Consider the following 27536-nt stretch of genomic DNA (forward strand, 5'->3'; position numbering starts at 1 on the left):
AGGCTAGTTTAGTAGTGATGAATTCCCTTAACTTAGGTTTGACTTTATAGCCTTGCTGGATAGATTATTGTTGGTGTAGGTTTTTCCTTCATCACTTTGAATATATCTAGCCATTTCTCTTTGGCCTGCAAAGTTTCTGCAGAAAAATCATCAATAGCTTTATGTAGCTTCCCTTGCATGTAACAGTTATCTGTTGCTGCTTTTACAATTCTTTCATTACTTTTTATAAGCTTAATTATGTTAATATAGGGCTTTGGGGATTTATCTTGTTAGGGACTCTTTACCTAGGTTAAGGACATTTTCAGCTATTATTTCTTCAGATTAGTTTTCTGGCACCTTCTCTCTCTTCTCCTTATGGGATCCCTATGATGCAAATTTTATTATACTTGATATTGTTGAGTTCTTTAACATTGTCTCCTTTTTGTTTTTCTTTTTGCTGTTTGGTTTGGTTGCTTTCCATTATCCTGTCTTCCAGAATGCTGATCCATTTGCATCCCCTAAATCTACTGTTGATTCCCTCTACTTTATTTTTCATTTCAGTTAATTAATTTTTCAATTCCTCTGACTGTTCATTTTTTTAAAAATACTTTCTTTGTTGACGTTCTTACTGAACTCATCCACTTTTCTCAGATTCACTGAGTATCTTAATGACCATTGGTTTCAGTTCTTTACCAGGTACTTTGCTTATCTTAGTTTAGTTTACCTATTTTACTTTGATTTTGTCTTTTTTATTTATTTATTTTTTCCATTTGGGACATATTTTTCTGTCTCCTCATTTTGTATAATTCTCTGCGTTTGTTTCTTTTTTTTTGTAATTTTTTTTTTTTTACAAATAGTTTATTGTCAAGTTGGTTTCCATATAACACCCAGGGCTCATCCCCACAAGTGCCCTCCTCCATGGTTTGTTTCTATGTATCATATAGGTTAGTTAGATTCCCTGGACTTCAGAGGAGTGGCCTTGAGTAGGAGAGGTCTTGTAGTACCTATAGCTCAGTGTCTCCCCTGCACCTTCACCCAGTCACCAGAAATAGGAACTCTGTTGATGGTCCTTGTGTGGGCTGTATGCAGCCTTCAGTTGTGGATGAGCTGCCATTGCCTTTAGCTCAGCAAGCTGCAGTGATCTGCTTTGCCTGGGCACACTGGTCAGGTTTTGTTCCCCAAGCTGTCATGAGGCCTGAGGCCACCATAGGCTTGTTGGTAAATGGGGCCAGTAGTCAGCCTAGCTGTCTGCGGTCAGCGTCTCCACTGCAGTTGTGGGTACACCGAAGGGCAGAGCTTGTTCCCTGGTTGGCCAACTGAGAGGTTCTCATTGGTGGATGGGGGTGGCTGTCAGTCTATCTGTTTGCAGTTAGCTTCTCTGCCACAGGTATAGATTCACTAAAGGGCATGGTTTGCTCCCTGTGCTATCAGTTAAGAGGCTGGGCTACTCGAACTGTGGGCATGCTACTATGTGGGGTTATCTCCTCCACTCTCCAGAGCAGGAATTACTTTAGAGTGATACTGATCCTTGCTGGGTATGGTGGGTAGGATCAGCTTTGAAGAGGTGCCTGCTCAGGAAGGTAGGTTGGATGGGGCAGTCTTCAGGGGGAACACAGGTGGGGCATGAGGAGGCAGTAAGATAGATGGAGTTAGTCCTGCCTCTTGCAAGTGTCAAGCTATCTAGGCTGGAGGAAAGGGAAGAGAAATGACACCTGCCATCACTTTTTTCCCCCCAAAGAAATCTCTTAAAGATCCCTGCTTCTGTAGGACATGTTCTAAGATTATTCAATAAATCTCCTTCATGTACACCCCAGGTACTTTTCAAACTGCTATTTCTGTGTTATGTCTTGGGCCAAGTTACATATTTTCTTGGCTCTTTAGGAGCAGGAACTCAGTTTCCTATCACCGTCTGGGTTTCTCAGAGTTAAGCCTGCTGATTTTTCTAGCTCCTAAGTTAAGCCTCACTGGTTTTCAGAGCCAGATGTTCTGGGGATTCATCTTCCCAGTACAGTTCCCTAGTTCGAAAGGTTCCTGGTGTCGAGTCTGATCCTTTTGCTTCTCCATCCTTATGATGTCCCTCTCATTTGTGGTTAGTCCTGTCAGAGATTCAATTATCAACTGTGTTTTGTTCCTCCTACCCTTTTCCCTGTGGTCTCCTCTCTACAGTTAATTGTGGAAGGTCCATTCTACCAGTCTTTGAGTTGACTAAGTTGCATAACTGTAACTGTTATCTTGTGTCTGTGGGATGAGGTGAGCTCAGGATCCTCCTGCTCAGCCGTTGTCCCCAAATTCCTTTTCTCTTTTTTGATTGATTTATTTTTTGCTTCATGTATTTTGAAACTATGTTATTTGGTGCATACACCTTTAGACTTTTGTACTTGGTGAATAGACCATTTTATCATTATGAAATGTTCCTCATTATCTCTGATAATGTTTGTCTTGAAAACTACTTTGTTATTAATATAGCTGCAGAAACTTCCATATGCTTACTGGTTACAGGATATACCTTTTTCTATTCTTCTACTTTTATCCTATCTCTGTTCTTATATTTAAAGTATGTCTGTTGTAATTAGTGTAGAGTTGGTTCTTGTTTCTTTGTTCATTTTGCCTTTTGATACTGTTCTCCCAAGTTAAGTGCTTAATGTGTAAACAGACTTTATTTAAATAAACCATGCTGTAAGTCTTGTACTGAGTAAACAGCTTCTGCATTTTGTGTGTGTGTGTGTGTGTGTGTGTGTATACACACATGTGCTTGCATGCAGGTGTGGGTGTGAGAAAGAGAGAATTGGGCTTTCTTAGTAAGGTCTTTTTTTTCCCAAGATCCACCTATATCTTTATTTGGGGGTGGTGGTGGATGTAACTTAATTCAGTTCCTTCAGTTATTTTAGACATTTCCCTCCCTCTTTTATTCATTTGTTACATCCTGAGTATATTTTCCTCCAGCAAATCCTGAAACAATATTTTTTCTCTCTCTTAGATTTCAGGTACAGAAATAGAGTTGGGGCACCTCGGTGGCTCAGTTGGTTAAGAGTCTGACTTCGGCTCAGGTCATGATCTCACAGTCTGTGGGTTTGAGCTCCGCGTCAGGCTCTGTGCTGACAGCTCGGAGCCTGGGGCTGGCTTCGGATTCTGTGTCTCCCTCTCTCTCTGCTCCTCCCTCACTCAAACTCTGTCTCTCTCTTCTCAAAAATAAATTTAAAACAAATTTGAAAAAAAAAGAAATAGAGTCGATCATACTTACCAGATTAATCTGCAGTTGCCATTATTGCAAGTTTTCTTCCTTGTTCTGTTTATTTCTTTTACCGTTATATTCAGGCATCTATTCTTAGGTATGTGATAGGTTGTTTCATTTGTATGTATCCTTGTGAAATGTGGAGTGTTTTGTGTGCAGTACTTTTAGTGTATACAAATGACATTGTGAAATAGATTATTTTGTATTTCTCCATGTTGTACCGTATTTAAAGATCCATGTTTATAGCTATATACATTTCTTTATTTTAATAGTTTATTGTCAAGTTGGTTTCCATATAACAACCCAGTGCTCATCCCAACAAGTGCCCTCCTCCANATGTGTAGATTGCTTTGGGTAGTAATTACATTTTAACCTATTTTTATTTTTCCAATCCATGAGCATGGAATGCTTTTCTATTTCTTTGTGTCTTCTTCAATTTCCTTCATAATTTTTCTATTGTTTTCATCATACAGATCTCTTATATCTTTGGTTAGGTTTATTCTTAGGTATTTTATGGGTTTTTTTTGTGCAATTGTGAATGGGATCAATTTCTTGATTTCTGTTTCTGTTGCTTCACTGTTGGTGTATAAAAATGCAACCGATTTCTGTACGTTGATTTTGTATCCTGCAACTTTGCTGAATTCATGGATCAGTTCTAGTAGGCTTCTGGTGGAGTCTGTTGGGTTTTCTATGTAGAGTATCATGTCATCTGCGAAAAGTGAAAGTTTGACTTCCTCTTTGCCAGTTCTGATGCCTTTGATTTCCTTTTGTTTTCTGACAGCTGATGCTAGGACTTCCAGCTCTATGTTAAACAGCAGTGGTGAGAGTGGACATCCCTGTCGTATTCCTGATTTCAGGGGGAAAACTCTCAAGTTTTTCCCCGTTGAGGATAGTGTTAGCTGAGGGCTGCTCATAGATGGCTTTTATGATGTGTAAGTAAGTTCCTTCTATCCCCACTTTCTCAAGGGTCTTTATTAAGACGGGATGCTGTATTTTGTCAAATGCCTTTTCTGCACCAATTGACAGGATCATATAGTTTTTATATTTTCTTTTGTTAATGTGATGTATCACATTGATTTTGTGAATATTGAACCAGCCCTTAACCCAGGAATGAATCCCTCTTGATCATGATGGCTAATTCTTTTTATGTGCTGTTGAATTCGATTTGCAAGTATCTTGTTAAGTATTTTTGCATCTGTATTCACCAAGGATATTGGCCTGTAGTTTTGTTTTGTTTTGTTTTGTTTTTTGCTGGGTCTCTTTCTGGCTTGGGAATCAGAGTGATGCTGGCTTCATAAAATTAGTCCGGAAGTTTTCCTTCGATTTCTATTTTTTGGAATAGCTTGAAAAGAATGGGTATTAATTCTGTTTTAAATGTCTGGTAGAATTCCCCAGGGAAGCCATCCAGCCCTGGGCTCTTATTTGTTGGGAGATTTTTGATAACTGATTCAGTTTCTTCCCTAGTTATGGGTCTGTTCAGATTTTTTCTCTTCCTGTGTGAATTTTGGTAGTGAGTGTGTGTTTAGGAATTTGTCCATTTCTTCTAAGTTGTCTAATGTGTTGGCATATAATTTTTATAGTATTCCCTGATAATTGCTTGTATTTCTGAGGGGTTGGTTGTAATAAGTCCATTTTCATTCATGATTTTCACTCTGTTTGAGTGCTCTCTCTTTTCTTTTTGAGAAGCCTGACTAGAGGTTTGTCAATTTTATTTTTTCAGAAAAACAACTCTTGGTTTTATTGATCTGTTCAACTGTTTCTTTGGTTTCTATATTATTTATTTCTTCTCTGATTTTTATTCTCTTCTCCTACTGGGTTTAGGGTGCTCTTGTTGCTCTCCTTCTAGTTTCTTTAGGTGCAGTGTTAGATTTTGTACTTGCACTTTTTCTAATTTCTTGAAATAGGCCTGGAGTGCAATGTACATTCCTCTTAGGACTGTCTTTGCCTCATCCCATAGAGTTTGGATTGTATTTTCATTTTCATTTGTTTCCATACATTTTTAAATTTCTTCTCTAAGTGCCTTATTGGCCCATTCGTTCTTTAGTAGTGTGTTCTTTAACCTCCATGTTTTTGGAGGTTTTCCAGACTTCTTCCTGTGATTGATTTCAAGTTTCATAGCATTGTGATCTGAAAGTGTGCATGGTATGATCTCAATTCTTACATTTATTGAGGGCTGCTTTATGTCCCAGTACGTGATCTGTCTTGGAGGATGTGCCATGTGCACTTGAGGAGAAAGTCAATTCCATGGCCTCAGGATGTAGAGTTCTAAATATATCTGTCAAATCTATCTAGTCCAATGTGTCATTCAAGTCCGTTGTTTCTTTAGTGATTTTCTGTCTAGTTAATTTATCCATTGCTCTAAGTGGAGTATTAAAGCCCCCTGCTATTAGCACATTCTTACCCATAAGATTGTTTCTGCTTGTGATTGTTTTATACTTTTAGATGCTTCCATATTTGGTGCATAGACATTTATAATTGTTAGCTCTTCCTGATGGATAGACCCTGTAATTATTATATAATGCCCTTCTTCATCTCGTGTTGCTGTTTTTAAAGTCCAGTTTGTCTGATGTCAGTATGGCTACTCCAGCTTTCTTTTGATTTCCAGTAGCATGATAGTATTTCTCCATTCCCTTACTTTCAATCTGAAGGTGTCCTCCAGTCTAAAATGCATTTCTTGTAGACAGCAAATAGGTGGATTTTGTTTTTTTATCCATTCTGCTACCCTATGTTTTTGTTTGGAGCATTTAGTCCATTTACATTCAGTGTTGTTATTATTGGAAAATATGGGTTTAGACTCATTGTGTCCATTGTGGGATTCATGCTTGTGGAGGTGTCTCTGGTATCTTGTTCTTTGTCCTTATCGTTTGCTAGTTTCACTATGATATGTTGTGCAGAAGATCGGCTCAAGTTACATCTGAGGGGAATTCTCTGTGCCTCTTGGATTTCAGCGTCTGTGTCCTTCCTCAGATTGGGGAAGTTCTCTGCTATAATGTGTTCAAGGACTCCTTCAGCGACTTCCCTCTGTCTTCCTCTTCTGGAATTCCTATGATACGTATATTATTCCATTTGATTGTATCGCTGAGGTCTCGAACTCTCCTTTCATGTTCCTGGATCAGTTTATGTCTCTTATTCTCAGCTTCCTCTTTTTCTATAATTGTGTCTTCTAATCACTTATTCTCCTTTCTGCCTCTTCAGTCCATGCATTGGATGCCTCCATTTTATTTTGAATCTCATTTATAGAATTTTTAAATTCATCACAACTGTTTTTAAGCCCCATAGTCTTTGTAGCAATAGTTTCTCTGATGTCTTCCATGCCTTTTTCAAGCCCAGCGATTAATTTTATGACCATTGTTCCAAATTCTTGTTCAGTTAATTTGCTTATATCTGTTTTGAGCAGTGTTTTAGTTGTCAATTCTTCCTGGAATTTCTTTGGAGGAGAGTTCTTCCATTTCATCATTTTGGTTAGCTTTCTATCTCTTGTTTGTTTTTAAAGCTTGTTATGCACTCTGCCCCTGCGAGTACTCCTGTACCAAAGAAGGCTCTTTGACTGTCCAGGGCCTGTCTGTTCAGATAGTGTTCTTTGAATGGTGTCTCTTGGTCTCTCTTGTTGAGATCTTGCTTATTTTATTTTCTGACTCATAGTGGTATTTGGGACTCTCCACCATGTATTCTTTGGCTTGTTTCTTGAGGTAGCCCTGGAAAATAAAACAAACAGACAAACACACAGGGAACCAAAGGCACACAAACGCACAGACAAATCCCAACAAACACGGAAACCGAAAGGGAAAAAGAAAAAAAGGAAGGGACACATACAAAAAAAAAAAAAAGAAAAGAAAAGAGGAAGGAGGGAAGATGAATAATAAAACAAAAATACATTAAAAAAAAAAAGGAAAAAGAAAAAACCCAATAGACAAAGGACAGTCTAAAGCATAGAACCAGAATTCCCAGCTACAAATAAATAGCCAGATGTATGCAGTGCTGGTGGAAAAGCATATGCAAAGAGAGAAATGACAAGGGCAGGGAGCAAGGGAAATTGGAAATGAAATGAGCAGGCAGAAAGACTAAAAGGCTTAATTCAGAGAGAGAAAGAGGGGAATATGGTTGGAGAGGAGGCAAAAGAAATGACAATAATGCTATATAGAAAAACTATATAGTCTGATTACTCCAGAGAGAGATACATTAAAAAGGTAGCCGTGGAGGTGTAGAATTTACATCTAGAGAATGGATTAAATGTGACTATTTAAGCAAGCCAGTGACCAGAATTAATGAGGGCACTGCATCCATGTTGGTCTTGCCCCGCCTTTGGTAAAAACAAAAACAAAAACAAAAAAGAAGAGGGCAGCTCTCTAGAGGGGATGGGCATGGTTTGGTCCATTGCACCCATGGGGGTCCTGACTTGGTGGTTGTGGGGAGAAAAGTAGTGGTGCCCCAGTCCCTTCTTGAACCAAGCATTACAACTCACTCTTTTGGGTGTGATCTCCCTGTGCCAGGGGTGTTGGTGGGCAATGCTATATATCCCAAGCCAGGCCTCGTTTCCAGGTCTCAGTCCGTGTGCCCCATTGATACTGCCCAAAATATAAACTCGCAGGCGAGTCCCTCAGAGCAGTTTCAAGCCTCTCGCCTCCCCCCTGGGGATCCAGCCGAGCCAGAAGCACAGCCAGAAGCACAAAGGCGTGGCTTCAGGGGCCGCTGAGGCCCCCTCCAGGTCGAGCTTGCCAGCGAGGAGCAGTTTTTCCCGGGGTCCCCTGGGACCAGTGCATCCTCCTAGGGTCAGCTGGACAGCAGGAAACCGGATCCCTCTGTGTCCTGAGCGGAGTTTTTTCTCTTCTCCAGTGATAGGGAGTGTCTTGAGCAGTTTTAGCCACTCTTTCTTTTTTCCCTTAGACTCACTGTGGCTCCCCGCAAAGAGGGATGTCTCTCTCCCTCTGTGTCTCTGGTCCCGGCTGATTTTATCTTCCCCAGTTCTCACTCACGCTACAAGGTTTTCTCAGCAGACTCTGTTTCCTTTTCCTCCCAAACTCCTGGATTCTGTAAGGGTTCTTATGGCTTCATCCTTCTCTGTTTGAGAGATGGGGGTGAGTGAAATGTATGGAGCTCCCTACTTCTCCACCATCTTGCCTCCTGTATAGCTGTATACATTTCTTATCTATGACTTCTTACTATGTAACTTTATTTTTTCAAATTGGAACTCTCATGAATGCTTTATTTGGGAAACTAGAATTTGCCATGAGTTTACTTCACTCTGTTGATCATCATAGCACTCTAATGCTTTATTAAAAGTCCAGATTTGCTGCTCGAAGGGACTGTTTAGTCAAAGACTGTACCAAAATGGAAGTTTCCCACTTTATTGTGAATTAGGTCTATGTAAATATGAATCTTGCACAGAAATGACCAGTAACCAGTTCCTGGGGAATATGTCCCTGATGCTCCTGTTTTTCATTCAGGCACATTCCTTCGTTAGATGCCTTAGATTTATCTTCTTAAATTCATACCACACTTCTCCCTGAGTCAGCAGTTAAAGATTTTATAGCACCGAACCAAACCAACAGCCTAGAATAGTTATGGCTAAGAGAACTATTGTCAGGGATCTTTACTTTAGGCATGAATGTAAAGAGTCCTGTATACTTTTGAGACATCTGGTCCAAGAACATGGCATATGTAACAAACAGGAAACTTTTAGGTACAAGTTACAAACTCCCAACCTAAATAATAAAAAATTGGCTTAAGCAATAAGCATATGACCTCGCTTTACTAGCAGAATAACACTGGCTGCTGCAGCAGGCAGAGCCCAACATCTGATAAGCCTGATAGAGGAAAAGCTTGTTGATTGGCCCTACAAAGTTTGCTGTGGGTTGGTGACTCTTCTGGATAGAGTTGGTGATTTTGACATCCCAGTGCTTTCATCTTGTCATTATACTAACTGAGACACATGGCTGCTGCTGCTGCTGCTTTTTTTTTTTTTTTAAGAAATAGTGTTAAAGTATATTTAAAAGGCAAAAGTCCCATGCTCTTCAGAACTTGTTCTAAATATAAAATGTTATCATGAAATGAACATAGAAAAACATTTACAATTGGTTGGTCTCCTGCTATTTAGATCAGTCTTGCACATTTGGGTAAGAACACATGGCTTCTCCTAAGGTCACTTTAGTAAGGGAAAAGGGCTGGTTGATTGCCCAAGCCTTTTTGTTGTTATATACTCAGGCACTACAGTTTCCAGCTCCTTTTTTTTTTTAATTTTTATTTTTACTGAAATATGGTAGATACACAATGTTACTTTAGCTTCCGGTGTACCACATTGTGTTTGATAAGTCTGTACATTTTTCTATGCCCATCACAAATGGGTTTACCATCTATCACCATACAGTGCTGTTACAATACCATTGACTGTATTTCTTATGCTGTTCTTCTATCCCCATGATCTATTCATTCCACTACTGGAAGCCTGTATCTCCCACTCCCCTTCATGCATTTTGCCCATTTCCCCACACCACTCCCCTATTGAAACCGTCACTTTTCTGTGTTTATGGATTTGTTCTGCTTTTTATTTCTAGATTTCACCCATAAGTGAGATCATATGGCATTTGTCTTTCTCAGTCTGACTTATTTCACATAGCCCTGTACCTTCTTGGTCCATCCATGTTGTCACAAATGGTAAGATTTAATTCTTTCTTATGGCTGAGTAATAATCACATCTAATCACATGATGTATAAACCACATCTTTATCCATTCATTTACTGATGGATACTTGGGTTGCTTCTGCATCTTGGCTTTTGTAAACTGCAGTATACATAGGGGGTGCATATTATCTTTTCAAATTAGTGTTTTCATTTTCTTTGAAATACCCAATAGTGGAATTACTGGATCATACGGTGTTTCTATTTTTAAGTTTTTAAGCAACCTTTATACTGTTTTTCACATGGCTGTACTAATTTACATGGTTACCAACACTGCATGATGGTTTCCTTTTCTCCATATCCTCAGCAACACTTGTTATTTTTTGTCTTTTTGATTCTAGCCATTCTGATGAATATGAGGTGATATCTCATTTACATCTCTCCAATGGTTAGTGATATTGAGCATTTTTTTCATGTGTCTGTTTCCCATCTGTATGTCTTCTTTGGAAAAATGTCTGTTCAGGTCCTTTGACCATTTTTTAAAAATATTTTTTATTTATTTCTGAGAGAGAGAGAGGGAGAGAGAGAGAGAAAGAGCATGAACAGGGGAGGGAGAGAGAGAGAGGGAGACACAGAATCAGAAGCAGGCTCCAGGCTCTGAGCTAGCTGTCAGCACAGAGCCTGACACGGGGCTCAAACCCACAAACCATGTGATCATGACCTGAGCTGAAGTCAGACGCTTAACTAACTGAGCCACCCAGGCGCCCCTGACCATATTTTAATTGGATTGTTTGTTCTTTTGGTGTTGAGTTGTATGAGTTCTTTATATACTTTGGATATCAGCCCCTTATTAGATATATCATTTGCAATATCTTCTCCCATTTGCTAGGTTGCCCTTTTGTTTTGTTGATGGTTTCCTTACTGATAGAAACTTTTTATTCTGGTGTAGTCCCAATAGTTTATTTTTGCTTTTGTTTCCCTTGCCTAAGGAGGCCAGTCTAGACCAATGTTGCTATGGCTGATGTCAAAGAGATTACTGTTTATGTTTTCTTTTAGCAGTTTTATAGTTTCAAATCTCACGTTTAAGTCTGTAATCCATCTTGAGTTTATCTTTGCATATAGTGTTAAGAAAGTTGTTTAGTTTCATTCTTTTGCAAATAGCTGTCCAGTTTTCCCAACACCATTTGTTTCAGAGACTGTCTTTTCCACATTGTATATTCTTGCCTCCTTTGTCATAGATTAATTTACCATTTAGGTATAGGTTTGTTTTGGGCTCTGCACTCTATTCCATTGATTTATGTGTTTGTTTTTGTGCCATTACCACACTGTTTTGATTACTAAAGCTTTGTAGTATAGTTTGAAATATGGAATTGTGGTAGTAACAACTTTGGTCTTTCTAAGATTATTTTGGCTATTTGTGGTTTTTTGTGGTCCCATACAAATTTAAAAAAAATGTTTTTTAACTTTTTATTTTGAGAGACAGAAAGAGCACAATTGGGGGAGGAGCAGAGAGACAGAGGGAGACACAGAATCTGAAGCAGGCTCCAGGCTCTGAGCTGTCAGCACAGAGACTGACATTGGGCTCAAACCCACAAACTGTGAGATCATGACCTGAGCTGAAGTCAGAAGCTTAACTGACTGAGCCATCCAGGCACTATGGTCCTATACAAATTTTAGTGCTATTTGTTCTAGTTCTGTGAAAAATACTGTTGGTAATTTTGATAGGGATTGCATTGAATCTACAGATTACTATGGGTAGTACAAATATTTCAACAATATTCTTCCAATCCATAAGCATGGAATATCTTTCAGTTTGTGTCCTCTTCAATATCTTTCATTGATGTTTTATAGTTTTCATAGTATAGGTCTTTTATCTTCTTGGTTACATTTATTTCTAATTATATTACTATTTATGGTACAATTTTAAGTAGAACTGTTTTTTTAAAATTTCTCTTTCTGCTTCTTATTAATGTATAGAGGTGCAACAGATTTCTGTGTATTAGTTTTATATCCTGTAACTTTACTGAATTTACTTATTCTTATGGTTTTTTGGTAGTCTTCAGAGTTTTCTATATATACTATCATGTCATCTACAAATAGTGACGATATTCCTTACTATTTTTTTCTTGCTTCTTTTCCTTTTCCCTTTCCTTCTCTCTTTCTCTCTCACTTTCTCACTCTGGAGCCTGTCAGTATGGAGCCTGATGCAGGGCTTGAACTCACAAACAGTGAGATCATGACCTGAACCAAAACCAAGAGTCTGGACACTTAACCAACTGAGCCACCCAGGTGCCTTTTTTTTTCCCCAATGCCTTTGTTACAAATTTCATTGCCTTTTTTTTTTTTTCTTTCCTGATTGCTATGGTTATGACTTCCAGTCCTATGTTGAATAAAAGTGGTAAGAATGGACATCTTTGTCTTGTTCCTAATCTTAGAGGAAAATCTTTTAGTTTTTCCACTATTGAGTATGATGTTATTGTTGGGTTTTTCATGTATGGTCTTTAGGATGTTGAACATATGTTCCCTTTATACCCATTTTGTTGAGAGTTTTTATCATGAACAGATGCTGAATTTTGTCAAATAGTGTTGCTACTTCTATTGAGATGATCATATAAATTTTATCCTTCTTTGTGTTAGTGTGGTAAATTATGTTGACTTTGTGGATATTGAACAATCCTTACATCCTTGGTATAAATCTCACTGGAGTGTGATGGATGATGTATTGTTGAGTATGTATTGTTGAATGCCATTTGCCAGTATTTTTTGGTACACTTTTGCACCTATGTTCAGCAGGAATGTTTACCTGTAGTTTTCTTCTTTCTTTTTTTTTGTATTTTTCCAATTTTGATATGGTAATGCTGGCCTCACACCTTTCATTCCTGCCTCAATGTTTTTTTAATAGTTTGAGGAAAACCAGTATTAACTCTTCTTTAAATGTATGGTAGAATTCATCTACACTGGTTGTTTCTAAGGACCAGACTTGGATCTGACTTATATGAGTTCTGTGTGTGTTTCACAGTCCAAAATCTGCCATATGACTCCATCCTAACTGTAAGGAGTACTGAGGCCTGGATTCTTCAAGTATGCCTAGGAAGAGGACAGGCTGTAGTGAATAAGGAGCCACATTCTCCTATCAGGAAGTCTTAGATATAAAGCAGGTTTCAGGGTTGTCTGACTTAGTAACTCCATGATGTCCTCAAGGGTCCGGAATCTTTTCCATCTAGGTTCTCGCTGCCATCCTTAGACTGTCAAGTTTATTTTTTATTTTTGAGAGAGAGAGGAAGAGGAAGAGAGAGACAGAGAAAGAGGGAGAGAGAGAAGCCCAAGCAGGCTCAGCACAGAGCCTGACACTGGACTCAATCCCATGACCCTGGGATCATGACCTGAGCCAAAACTGAGATTTGGATGCTCAACTGACTGAGCCACCCAGGTGCTCCCACAATGTTAGTTTTGTCTTCAGGCTGTCCTTCTCTTGGTTGCAAAATGATTGCTACATTTCCCACCATCACATCTAAACATGGCTATATGCTGAGGTGGAAAGGGAACTTAGGCCCTTAGGAGTGAGGGAACCCTTCCCAGAAGCAGTGAAGCACAGTTCCTCTGACCAGAACTTCTAGTACTCAAACTAATCAGTGACAAATGAGAATTTACCCCGGGGTGGAACAGGGTCACCATCTTCTCAGTCATGTCAGCTGGTCACCATCTAAACCAAACTGAAGCTCAGCCATCAAGGAAGAGGAGAGTGGATTTTGAGTAGGCAGCCAACAGTATCTGCCACAGTCATTCTCTGCACTCACATTCACATCGTTTCTGTTCCCTAATAAAGTTTTTTTTATTTTCTTCATATGGTTCCTGCATTATTCTCAGTAAGTTTATGCCTAACATTCCATATTTGCTCTTGGTGTAATAATGCCAGTTTCCATGATATTTGCTGATGTATAGGAAAGCTATTGATTATCAAACATCTCTGTTTAATTTTCTTTTGTGTGTGTATCTCTATAAATATCTTTAAATCCTTTTTTGAAGTAATATTAGATATTAATTAAACACTGGGAAAGACACTTTGAGGTAGAAGGATCTTAAATGGAAAAGGGGACAAGGCGACAGGGTTGAAGAGTAGTAAAGCAAAAAGTATTTTATTATTTCCCACTTCTATGAAAATAGAGGTTATATCTTATTACCTGGGAAAGAAACGGGAATATGTGTTTTTCTCAAAACTTGTCTTAAAGGAGCAATGTGTGTGTGTGTGTGTGTGTGTGTGTGTGTGTGTGTGTGTATAGGGGAGAGATATCTCTTTAATGTCCCAGAACATACTTAATGCTGAAATTGGATAACCAATAAGTGGCTTCTTTTAAGAATACCTTAGTACTTTGGGGTGCCTGAGTGACTCAGTCAATTGAGCACCTTACTCTTGGTTTTCAGCTAAGGTCATGATCTTAGTTTGTGAGATCAAGCCCCATATTGGGCTCTGTGCTGATGGTGCAGAGCCTACTTGGGATTCTCTCTCTCCCTCTCTCTTTACTCTTCCCTGCTCACACATTCTTTCTCAAAATTAATGTATAAACTTTAAAAAATCCCAGTACTTTAATGACCTTCCCCCACTACCACAGCTATTTCCCCCAAGGATAATGGGCGATGGGTAGCTGGTTTTCATGTGGAGAAATTAAGACATAAAAGTGAAGGAATTGGAGAGGGAGGGAGGGAGAGAGAGAGAGAACAAGCAGGGACAGGACAGAGAGAGAGGGAGACAGAGGATCTGAAGTGGGCTCCCAGCTGACAGCAGAGAACCCAATGTGGGGCTCCAACTCATGAACCTTGAGATCATGATCTAAACTGAAATCAAGAGTCGGAGGCTTACCAACTGAGCCACCCAGGCTCCCCAAGTGCAGGTTTTTATATGGACATACAATTTCCTTTCCTTACATAAATACCTAGAAATGCAATTGCTGGGTCATATGATAAATATATTTTTTAACTTTGTAAGAAACTGCTAATTTGGTTTCCAAAGTAGTCATACAATTTTATTCTCTCACCAGGAATGTATAAGAAGCCCAGTTACTCTACATCTTTGTCATCACTTGGTATTGTCAGCTTTTAATTTTAACTATCCAAGTGGGCATATATTGGTATCTTATTATGATTTTAATTGCTAGCTTTAATTTGCTAATTTTACTTTTTTCTTTTTTTTCCCTAATATTTAATGTTTATTTATTGTTGAGAGACAGAGACAGAACGTAAGCATAGGATGGGCAGAGAGAGAGGGAGACACAGAACCTGAAGCAGGCTCCAGGCTCTTAGCTGTCAGCACAGAAATCGATGTGGGGCTCGAACCCACAGACTGTGAGATCATGACCTGAGCTGAAGTCGGACACTTAACTGACTGAGCCACCCATGTGCCCCTGCTGATTTTATTTTTAATGACTGATTAAACTGATAGAACATCTTTTCATGTGCTATTTGGTCATTCATTTTTCTTTGATGAAATGTCTGTTCAAACTTTTTGACCCATTTTTTAATCATTTAATATTAATAATGGTTAATGCTATTCATCCCTTGGGCTTTTTTATTGAACTGTAAGAATTCTGTATATCCTGAATCTAAGTCTTTTTGTCAGGTATATGTATTGGGTTATTTTCTTCCCGTCTGTGACTTGCTTTAAAAAATATTAAGTGTATCTTTTCAGAGAATAGAAAATTTTAATTTTGATTTTTAAAAAGTCAGAAATTGAACTTCAATTTCATATTTTTAGGTACTACCTGAGGAATCTTTGCCTACCCTTAGACTTCAAAGATTTTCTCTTGTATTTAGCTTTTGTATTTAGGTCTATGATTCAATTTTTTTGAGTTAATTAATTTTTTTTTTAATTTTTATTTTTGAGAGAGAGAGAGAGTGAGCAGGGGAGGGGCAGGGAGAGAGACACACACAGAATCTGAAGCAGGCTCCAGGCTCTGAGCTGTCAGCACAGAGCCTGACACAGGGCTTGAACTCATGAACTGCAAGATCATGACCTGAGCTGACGTCAGACACTTAACCCACTATGCCATCTAGGCACCCCTGAGTTAATGTTATGAATCTGTGGGACATGGGAATTGAAGTTCTAATATCCTTCTGCTCCCTCCCCTCCCCTTCCCTCTTTCAACATAGATGCTCAATTCTTCAAGCATTATGTGTTAAAAAAAAAAAAAAAGTGACCTCTCCCCCATTGAATTGCCTTGGCATCTTAGTAAAAAACCAAAAAATTCCCCCAGCCATGTGTGGGAATATCTTCTTCTGAACTCTGATCTCTTTCATTTATCTGCATGCCTGTCTTTATACTAATATCACATTGTCTTGATTAGTGTAGCTTTATTTTTTTTAGTGTTTATTTACATTTTTTGAGAGAGAGACCATGTGAGTAGGGGATGGGCAGAGAGAGAGAGAGAGAGAGAGAGAGGGAGAGAATCCCAAGTAGGCTCCATGCTGCCAGCACAGAGTGCAACAAGGGGCTTGTACACACAAAACTGTGAAATCATGACCCAAGCCAAAATCAAGAGTCAGACGGTTAACTGATTGAACCATCCAGGCACCTGATGATTAATGTAGCTTTATAATAAGCAGAGCGCAAGCTAGCTATTCCCAGACAGTCCATACCAGGATTCACTAACTCATATGTTTTCAAGCACATAGTATACTTAAGCTGGCCATGTGTAAGCAGTTACTTAATTTGTATTAAAACTTAAAGGGCTGAAACTACAACCTGGTTTTATGTATTAAAGTTTTTAATTATGTTCCTGTTTCATGTATTTCTTTGTTTATTTTTTTGAGAGAGAGAGAGACAGAGACAGACAGAGACAGAGCATGAACAGGGGAGGGTCAGAGAGAGAAGGAGACAGAATCAGAAGCAGGCTCCAGGCTCTGAGCAGTCAAGCACAGAGCCCGATATGGGGCTCAAACTCACAAACTGAGATCATGACCTGAGCTGAAGTCAGGTGCTTACCTGACTGAGCCACTCAGGTGCCCCTCATGTATTTCTTGTGGTACCTATATTTCTAATGGTGACTTTTATATACATACTTTGCATATTAAACATACAGGAACATTTCTCAATTTCATGCATACAACTGGTAATAATGATGATTGACCCTGAGACACTCACCATTGAGGGAGGTGATGGCAGTGGGGAGGAGGGACTGTGGATAACTGGGGAGGGCTGGCACTGCTGAAGGGACCCCTTGGTGCCACTGTTGGCATATATAATACTAACCCAGTTTGCCAAATTTTTAGAGAGTCCAGAAATCTTTGGATTTGAACATGTCTCAATTTTAACACACAAAATCTCTGTGCAAGCCAAACTAAACTTTCCTGCAAGACCACATTTGGCCACATGCTCCCCTGGTCTGCACAATAAATAAGAGTAGAAAAAGGGAGAGAAAAATTGACCCCAGGCTAGAGAGTAAGTCTGCACCATATCTGACAGGGGTGGATGGAAAGGAATGATTGCCTTAGAAACTCTTGAAAAACCTATTTTTAAATAGACTTTATTAGTAGATCAGTTTTGTTTATTTTTAATTTTAATTGAACTATAGTTGATAATAGATCAATAGTTGATAATAGATCAGTTCCAGGTATACAGCATAGTTATTCAAAAACTATAAACATAAAAGGCTCACCATGTTAAGTGTAATTATCATCTGTTACAATTCAGTGTTGATACAGTATTATTGACTATATTCCTTATGCTATATTTTTCATTTTTGTGACTTATTTATCTTATAACTGGGAGTTTACATCTCTTAATCCCCTTCACCTATATCACCCATCTCCCTACTCCTTTGCCTCTAGAACCTACCAGTTTTTTCTTTGTATTTATGAGTCTGTCTGTGATTTTTATTAGGTTGAGTGGTTTTTAGAGTACACATATAAGTGAAATCCTAAGGTATTTGTCTTTCTCTGACTTACTTCATTTAGATATTACCTGATAGGTCCATCCAGATTGGATGGCAAGAAATGGCAAGATTTCTTTTTTTCCCATTGGCTGGGTGATAATTCTGTTGTGTATATATACACCACATCTTCTTTATCTATTCATCTACTGATGGGCACTTAGGTTGCTTCCGTATCTTGGCTATTGTAATTAGTGCTGCAGTAAATATAGAGATACATACATCTTTCCTAAAAAGTTTTTAGTTTTATTCAACTAAATATAGAAGTGGAATTACTAGATTCTGTGGTACTTACATTTTTAGTTTTTTGAGGAACCTCTGTGCTATTTTCCACAGTGGCTGCACCAATTTACATTCCCACCGACAGTACACAAGGGTTCCTTTTCTCCACATCCTCACCAAAACTTGTTATTTCTTGGGGCGCCTGGGTGGCTTAGTCGGTTAAGCGTCCGACTTTCGCTTAGGTCATGATCTCGCGGTTCGTGGGTTCAAGCCCCGCGTCGGGCTCTGTGCTGACTGCCAGCTCAGAGCCTGCAGCCTGTTTCAGTCTGTGACTCCCTCTCTCTCTGACCCTCCCCTGTTCACGCTGTCTCTCTCTCTCCTAGAAATAAATAAAACATTAAAAAAAAAAACTTGTTATTTCTTGTCTTTTTGATACTAGCCATTCTGACAATGAGGTAATATCTCCTTGTGGTTTTGATTTGCATATCCCTGATGATTAATGAAGTTGAGCATCTTTCATGTATCTTCCATCTGTGTTGACTTTAGAAAAATGACTATTCAGAGCCTCTGCTCATTTTTAAATGAGATTGTTCAGTTTATTTTTGGTATTGTAGGCGTTCTTTATATATTTTAGATATTAACCCCTTATTGGATATATCATTTGCAAATATCTTGTCCCATGTGCCAGGTTGCCTTTTCATCTTGTCTATGGTTTCCTTCACTGTGCAAAAGCTTTTTAGCTTGATGTAGTCTCCACTGTTTATTTTTGTTTTTGATTTTGTCACTTGGGTAGCCAGAAAAGTGTTATAAGGGTGATGTCCACTGGATTACCACCTGTGTTTTCTTTTAGCAGTTTTATGTTTTCAAGTCTCACATTTAGGTCTTTAATCCATTTTTAGTATTATTTATGATTTAAAAATTGATCTACTTTTGTTCCTTTCCTTGTAGCTGTCCAGTTTTCCCAGCACCATCTGTTGAAGAGACTGTCTTTTCCTCATTCTATATTATTGCTTCCTTTGTTAAATTAATTGACAGTATAAATGTGAGTTTATTTCTGAGCTCTTTATTATATTCCATTAATCAGTGTGTCTTCTTTTGCTAGTACTATACTGTTTTGATTACTTTAATTTTTTAGCATGGTGTGAAATCTGGTATTGTGATACATTTAACTTTGTTATTCTTTCTTAAGATTGCTTTGACAATTTGGGGTCTTAAGATTGCTTTGACAATTTGGAAACACAATATGGTCTGTCTTTCCATACAGATTTTATGTTTATTTTTTCTAGTTCTGTGAAAACTACTATTGTTTTGATGGGGATCACATGAATCTATAGATTGCTTTGGATCAAATGGACATTTTAACAGTTCCTCCAGTCCATGAACATGGCATATCTTTCCATTTGTTTATGTCATTTTTTTTCCCAACAATATCCTAGTTTTCAGACTACAGGTCTTTCAGCTCTTTGGTTAAGTTTATTCCTAGGTATTTTATTCTTGTTGATGCAATTGTGAATGGTATGGTTTTCTTAATTTCTTTTTCTGCTACTTTATTATTACTGTATAGAAATGCAATAGATTTCCATCTATTGATTTTTATGTCCTGCAACTTTACTGACTTTATTTGTTCTAACGGTTTTTTAAATAAGTCTTCAGGGTTTTCTACATATAGTATCATGTTATCCACAAAAAGTGATGGTTTTACTTTTCCCTTACCAGTTCAGATTCTTTTTATTTCATCTGATTGCTGTGGTTAGGACTTCCAGCACTATATTGAATAAAGTGAAGAGAGTGGGAGTCCTTGTCTTGTTCCTGATCTTAGAGGAAAAGCTTTCATCTTTTCACCCTTCAGTTTGATGTTAGCTGTGGGTTTGTAATGTATGGTCTTTATGATGTTGAAGTATGTTTCTTCTGTACCCACTTTGTTGGGAGTTTTTGTCATGAAGAGATGTTGAATTTTGTCAAATGGTTTTTCTGCATCTGTATGTTTTTCATTTTGTTTATGTGGTGTATCATGTTTACTAGTTTGCATATATTGAAACCTCTTTGCATCCTCTAATAAATATCACTTAATTGTGATGAATGATACTTTTAAGGTACTTTTTAAATATTTGTTTATTTTTTGAGACAGAGAGCAAAGCATGAGAGGGGGAAGGACAGAGAGAGAGAGAGAGAGAAGGAGACACAGAATCTGTAGTAGACTCCAGGCTCTGAGCTGTCAGCATAGAGCCCAGTGTAGGGCTTGAACTCCTGAACTGCGAGATCATGACCTGAGCCAAAGTTGGATGCTTAACTGCTGGAGTCACTCAGGCGCCCCACTTTTAATGTATTTTTAAATTTGTTTTGCTAACATTTTGTTGATGATTTTTGCATCTAAGTTTATCAGAGATACTGGTCTCTAATTTCTTTCTTTTTTTTTTTTTTGTAGTGTCTTTTTCTGGTTTTGGTATCTGGGTAATGCTGATCTCATAGAGTGAATTTGGAAGCATTTCTTCCTCTTCTGTTTTCTGGAATAATTTGAGTTGGATGGTTATTAAGTCATCTTCAGTTTTGTGAAGCCATCTGGTCTTGGACTTTTGGGAGTTTATTGATTTAATTTTATTACTAGTAATTAGTCTTTTCAGATTTTCTATTTTTTCCTGATTATGGATTATCATGGACTATTGCGTGTGTCTAGAAATTTATCCGTGTCTTCTAGGTTGTTTAATTTGTTGGCATATAATTTGTAGTAGTCTGATAATTCTTTGTTTTTCTTTGGTGTATTTGGAGTGTGTTTATTTTCCTTCATTTGTGATTTCATTTGAGTTTTTTTCCCCGAGTCTGGCTCAAGGTTTATCAATTTTATATTTTCAAAGAACTACCTCTTAGTTTCACTGATCTTTTCTATGTTTTTATCCCCATTTATTTCTTCTTTGATCTTTATTATTTCTTTCCTTCTACCAACTTTGGGCTTTGTTCTTTCTCTAGCTGCTTTTAGTGGTAAGTTTAGATTGTTAATTTAAGATTTTGTTTGTTTCTTAAAATAGGCCTGCATTGCTGTAAATTTTCTCTAGAACTGCTTTTGCTATGTCCCAAAGATTTAGAAGTGATGTGTTTCCATTTCCATTTGTCCCAGGTATTTTTTATTTTTCTCTATGACTTCTTTGTTGATCCATTGGTTGTTTAGTATCATGCTGTTTAGTCTCCACATTTTATGTTTCTTCTAGTTCGTTTATTATAATTTCTGGTTTTATACCACTGGGGTTGGAAAAGACAAACAACATAATTTCAGTCTTCTTAAATTTATTGAGACTTGATTTGTGGCCTAACGTGTGGTCTATCCTGAGGAATGTTACATGCACACTATTTAATAAGAATGTATATTCTGCTCTTTTGGGATAGAATGTCCTTTGTAAAATTTTGTTTTGGATGTTGAATTTCTTTTTCTTTTTTTTTCCTTTTTAAGCATGTATTTATTTAAATTTTAGTTAGTTAACTTACAGTGTAGTATTGGTTTCAGGAGTAGAACCCAGTGATTCATTGCTTGCATATAACACCTGGTGCTCGTTGCAACACGTGCCCTTCTTAATGCCCATCATCCATTTAGCCCTTCCCTCCACCTGCCTCCCCTCTAGCAACCCTCAGTTTGTTCTCTTTATCTGAGAGTCTCTTATGGTTTGCCTCCCTCTCTGTTTATTTTTCCTTCTCTTCCCCTATGTTCATCTGTTGTGTTTCTTANGTTATCCATCAAGAAGATAGAAGAATTATAAATATTTATGCCCCCAATAGAAAGAACCCAAGTATATAAATCAATTAATTACAAACATAAATCAATTCATCAATAATAATAGCATAATAGTAGGAGATTCTAATACCCTATGGACAGCAATGGACAGATCATCTAAGCAGAAAGTCAATAAGGAAATAGTGGCTTTGAATGATACACTGGACCAGATGAACTTAACAAATATATTCAGAACATTTCATCCTAAAGCAGTAGAATACACATTTTTCTCGAATGCACATGGGACATTCTCCAGGATAGATCACATACTAGGTCACAAATTAGCTCTCATCAGGTACAAAAAGATCAAGATTATACCATGCATATTTTCAGATCACAACACTATGAAACTTGAAATCAGCCCAAGAAAAAATTTGGATGGGATGTTCTTTATGTATCTGTTAAGTCCATCTGGTTTAATGTGTTATTCAAAGCCACCTTACTTTCCCCCCAAAAATTAACAATAGAACTCCCCTATGACCCAGCAATGGCACTGCTAGGAATTTACCCAAGGGATACAGAAGTGCTGATGCATAGGGGCACATGTACCCCAATGTTCATAGCAGCACTCTCCACAATAGCTAAAACATGGAAAGAGCCTAAGTGTCCATCAACAGATGAATGGATCAAGAAGATGTGGTTTATCTATACCATGGAATACTACATGGCAGTGAGAAAGAATGAAATCTGGCAGTTTGTAGCAATGTGATGGAACTCGAGGGTGTTATGCTAAGCGAAATAAGTCAGGCAGAGAAGGACAGATACCATATGTTTTCACTCATAGGTGAAACAGGAGAATCTTAACAGAGGACCATGGAGGAGTGGAAGGGGAAAAAAATAGTTAAGGAGAGGGAGGGAGGCAAACCAGAATAGACTTAAGTACTGAGAACAAACTGAGGGTTGATGGGCATGGAGGAGGACACCGGTTGGGATGAGTACTGGGTGTTATATGGAAACCAACTTGACAATAAACTATAAAAGAAAAAAAAAAGAATTTGCTATTGCTGGTGTCAAAGAAAAAAAAAACAAAAACAAAGCCACCTCACTTATCTTTTGTCTGAGTGATCTGTCTATTGATATGATTTGGTATTAAAGTCTCCTACTATTACTGTATGACTGCCAATTTCGCCTAAGTCTGTTAAATGTTTGCTTTATATTTTTGTGTGCTTCTATGTTGGACATACAGATATTTATGAATGTTGTATCTTCTCATTGGGTTGGTCTTTTTATCATTACATAATACCCTTCTTTTTCTCTAGTTACAGTTTTGTTTTAAAGTCTGTTTGATATAAGCATTGCTACCTCAGCTTTTTTTTTTTTTTGCTTCTATTTGCATGGGTAATCTTTTTCCTCTTTTTTTTTCTTTCAGTTTTATGTATGTTCAGATTTAAAGTGAGTCTCTCGTAGGCAGCATATAGAGAGGTCTTGTTTTGTTATCCAGTCACCCATCATTTGATTGGGGCATTTAGTCTATTTACCTTTATAGTAAGGATTGATAGGTATGTACTTATTGCCATCTTGTTTTCTTTTTTTTCATTTCTTTTTTAAATGTTTTTTTTTTTATTTTTTGAGAGAGGGACAGAGACAGCATGAGCAGGGGAGGGGCAGAGAGAAGGAGAGAGAGGATCCCAAACAGGCTTGTCTCAGCTTGCTGAGAGGCCCAGTTGCAGACACTGTGTGTGTGCTGTTGCGTGGGGGTTAGCTACTCCCCATTCTGGGGCAGTAGTTGTTTGGGGAGATACCAGTCCCATCTGAGGGTGCTTGCTGGGTGTGGTGGGGTGGGAGCTGCTTTGAGGGGTACCTGCCTGGGTAGGCAGATTGAGTGAAGTGGGTCTGAAGGCGAGCGCCAGAGCAGGGCCCGTGGTGCTAGCATGCTAGGTAATGTCAGGACTGGCTCCCACAAGCATTGGGTTATATGGGCTGAAGGAGGGCAAGAAAATGATGCCCACCAGCACTTTTGTTCCTGGAGAAAGTTCCTGAAGATCCCCACCTCTGTGGCACAGGTACTAAAATTAGACAGTAAATCTCCTTCATATGTAACCCAGATGCTTTTCAAGCTTCTACTTCTGTGCTGGGTCTCCAGCAGGGTGATACAGTCTGCTGGCTCTTTAAAGCAGAGACTTGGTTTCCTTTAGCCCCTCTGTCTCTCCTGGAGGTCAGCCGTGCTGATTTTTAAACTATTTCAATATTTATTTACCTTTGAGAGAGAGTGAGAGAGAGACAGAGCGTAAACGGGAAAGGGCAGGGAGAGGGAGACACAGAATCTGAAACAGGCTCTAGGCTCTGAGCTGACACGGTGCTTGAACTCATGAACTGTGAGATCATGATCTAAGCCAAAGTCAGACACTTAACCAACTGAGGCAACCAGGCACTCTGAGCCCTGATGATTTTTAAAGCCAGACTTTATGATGACTTATCTTCCCAGGGCAGGTCCTCAGGACCAGGCATCCCTGGTGCGGGGCTTGATCCCTTTGCTGCTCCCTCCTGCTTGTGGGTAGCCATGCTGGGGGTTTGGTCCCCGGATGCATCTCTGCTCCTCCTCTGCTATTCAGTATGGCCTTCTTCTTATGACTTTAGGTGTGGAAAGTCTGTTCTCTCAGTCTTCAGGTCATTTTCAGAGTGAGTTGTGGTATATTTTGTTGCCTTGGCTTGTCCCTGAAAGGTGATGAGCTCAGAATGCTCCTACTCCCTCACCTTTCCTCTTTCTCCAAAACAAAACAAAACAAAAAACAACCCAGAGCAGTTTTCAGTTTTTTTTTAAATTTTTATAGGTTGTTTTTTGTTTGTTTGTTTTTTGAGACAGAGAGGGACAGAGAGCGTGAGTGGGGGAGGGGCTGAGAGAGAGGGAGACACAGAATCTGAAACAGGCTCCAGGCTCTGAGCTGCCAGCACAGAACTCAGTGCAGGGCTCGAACCCACAAATTGTGAGATCATGACCTGAGCCGAAGTTGGACAAAACCGACCGAGCCCTTCAGTTTTTGATTAACAGAAAAACTGAGGAGATACTAGAAAGTTCCCCTATACTACATACCCAGTTTCTTCTTTTATTAACATTTTAGATTAATGTAGAACAGGTATTACAGCTAATGAACTAGTATTAACTACAGTATAATCTTTATTTAGATGTTCTTGGTTCTTATCTAGTGGCCTTTTTCTGTTTTAGGGTCCCATCCTAGATACCACATTACATTTAATTGTCCTGTCTTTCTAGATTCTTCTTGACTATGACAGTTGCTCAGATTTCCCTTGTTATTGATGACCCTGACAGTTTTGAGGAGCACTAGCTAGGTTTGCTATAGCATGTCTCTCTATTGGAATTTGACTGATTTTTAAAAAATTCATGATTAGATTGAGGGGTTATGGGGTTTTGGGAAGAAGGCCCCAAGGTGGAAGTGCTGTTTTGTTAACATTATGTCAAGTGTACAGAGAATCAACATTATAACACAAGTTGTTCTGGTTCTAGCCATTGAGTGCTCTTTCATTTGGCTATGTCCTTTCAACATACCTCCATCAGTGTGAGTTTGCTGGAAGTTTTTGTATACTTACTTTCTGGTGCTTCCAGATGCTCAGGCTCACCTTGTGTATATTCTGCCCCACTCCTAGAATCGGCCATTTCTCCAAGGAGCCCTGTTTCCTTCTATTGGAGAGTGGTGTAAGAAAAGACCACACATGTAAAGTCCTTCTCAGTACATCTTAAGGATACATAATTTATCATACATAATTTATTAGTGGTGATGTTAACTTTAATCATTCAGCTGAGGTAGGTTTTATCAGACCTCTTTACTGTAAAGCATTCCCCCCACTCCAACCTTCCAGACTTTTCTTTTGGGAGGAAGTTTCTGGGTGCAGCCCATACCTAAGGAGTGGGGAGTTTTGTTCCACCTCCTTGGAGAGTTATCTACATAAATTATTTTGGAATGCTTCTGAATGGGAGATTTATCTATTGCCCATTTACTTACTCAATCATTTATATACTTCAAGTTATATTAGTATTTAGTATTTATACTTTAGGGTATAATCCAGTACTCCTTAATTTGTTGCTCACATTGTTTTCAGCTTTGACCAATAAGAACTTTTTCAGTTGACTGTGTGCCTTTTATATGGACCCATCAGTGTACAGCTTTTATTTGTTTTTGTTTTGGGGCACTTCCTTAGTTTTTGGCTCGAAAGATACCCTGGAATATGTCTTGTATATTTTCTGCCCCAGACCTAGAATCAGCTACTTCTCCAAGTACTTTTATTTTATGGTTCCTTTTATTAAAGTATAGTATTAGAAGCCAAGGTTGATCTGGGCACCAGGTGGGCTCATTGTTACTGGGGTGTCATTGTTTCTGGGCCCTGTCAGCTAATAGAGCAAGGAAATGTATATCTGGTACTAACCCATGTGTACATACATATCTGTATCTGTATAACCATCTCAATGTACAATTAAACATGAGTTCATATTGATGTCCCCAGCTCTAATCCATAATCACGTGGATCATTCTAGCCTTCTCTTCTGCTTATCTGTGAATTCTTTCTTCTACAGTGAGAAACTCGACTCCTTTTATCCACCATCCCCAATAGATCCTTATATTCATTTAGAAAAAAAATGTTCATTTTTGAGAGAGAGAGCTCAAGCAGCAGAGGGGCAGAGAGAGCATGAGACACAGAATCCAAAGCAGGCTCCAGGCTCTGAGCTGTCAGCACAGAGCCTGATGCAGGGCTCGAACCCATGAGCCATAAGATCATCACCTGAGCTGAAGTCGGATGCTTGACTGACTGAGCCACCCAGGTGTCCCTATCTTTTTTTTTTTTTTTACAGAATGCAGTGGAACGTTCCTCTCAGGGACATGTACCCCAGTTACCTTCCCCCTGGAACATTTTTGGTATTTCTTTCCACTGTGTTTAATGCTTCAGGCTTTAGGCTTGGCTCATGCTGATGTCCTCAAAGAAACTTCAGCAGCTCCCAGATCATGTGAGATCGTCTGCAGCATGCTCCCGTGGCACTGGACACTTCCTTACCGCCCTCATCAGCATGGAAATTTCCAATTCGATGCATCATTGCCTTTTCTCTTCTGGAATGTTGGCTTGGTAGGCAGGGAGCTTGTCAGCCTTGCTCAGGGCCTAGCACAGCACTGGACATACATTATGTGATAAGTATGCAGTGAAAAAATACAGCAGGTATGGAAGAAATGTTAGATTTGATCTTCAACCCAGTGACATAGGTGATGGGTTTAGAATGTAACATTAAGAACATTTCTGCTTTCTAGAATTCTTATATACATTAAGTAATTAGCTATGCACCTTCAAACTTCATGCTGTGGAAATGGGGGTTTATGGAAATCAAAATAGGCAAACAAACGTCCAAGGCAATATAAAGTTATGTGAGGGATACTGTGGAATTAATAGCATTGAGCCAAGTATCAGTTAGTTAGAAATAGTCATCAGGGCACATGCAAGAAGGAGAAAGTACAAATACAACATTAATTTTCTAAGTTGTTACAAAGTAAATTTATGGGTATTTTGGATTATGTAATACAGTTTCTGTGTTAGGAAATATCAGATGGTTATGGACAGTGAAATTGGAAAGGACCCTTGGCTCCAGGTTGTCATTTCTGTATCCTTTCCTTACATTTGCTCTGCTCTTTCCTTTGTGTCTTTAGTTCATTGGATCCTGATAGATTTTGGGGGTATTTTTCTCTCCCATTGAAATTGTTAGTTTAAAAAAAGCAGGATACAGCCTGTAACATTCATTACTGTAATTCTATTCTTTGAGGTTGCCTATAGCGTTTTAAATTTCAGAAGATCAAGAACTTTATTCATT

General features: G+C 38.6%; 1 protein-coding gene across 1 annotated transcript in view; it reads left to right on the plus strand.

The window, feature by feature from the left end:
• The window catches only part of B3GAT2 (beta-1,3-glucuronyltransferase 2), a 93840-nt gene that overhangs the window by 32567 nt on the left and 33737 nt on the right, over nt 1-27536 (plus strand). The window lies entirely within an intron of this gene.

Source organism: Crocuta crocuta, unplaced genomic scaffold (assembly GCF_008692635.1).
Source record: "Crocuta crocuta isolate KB4526 unplaced genomic scaffold, BGI_CrCroc_1.0 scaffold518, whole genome shotgun sequence".
NCBI classification, from domain to species: domain Eukaryota; kingdom Metazoa; phylum Chordata; class Mammalia; order Carnivora; family Hyaenidae; genus Crocuta; species Crocuta crocuta.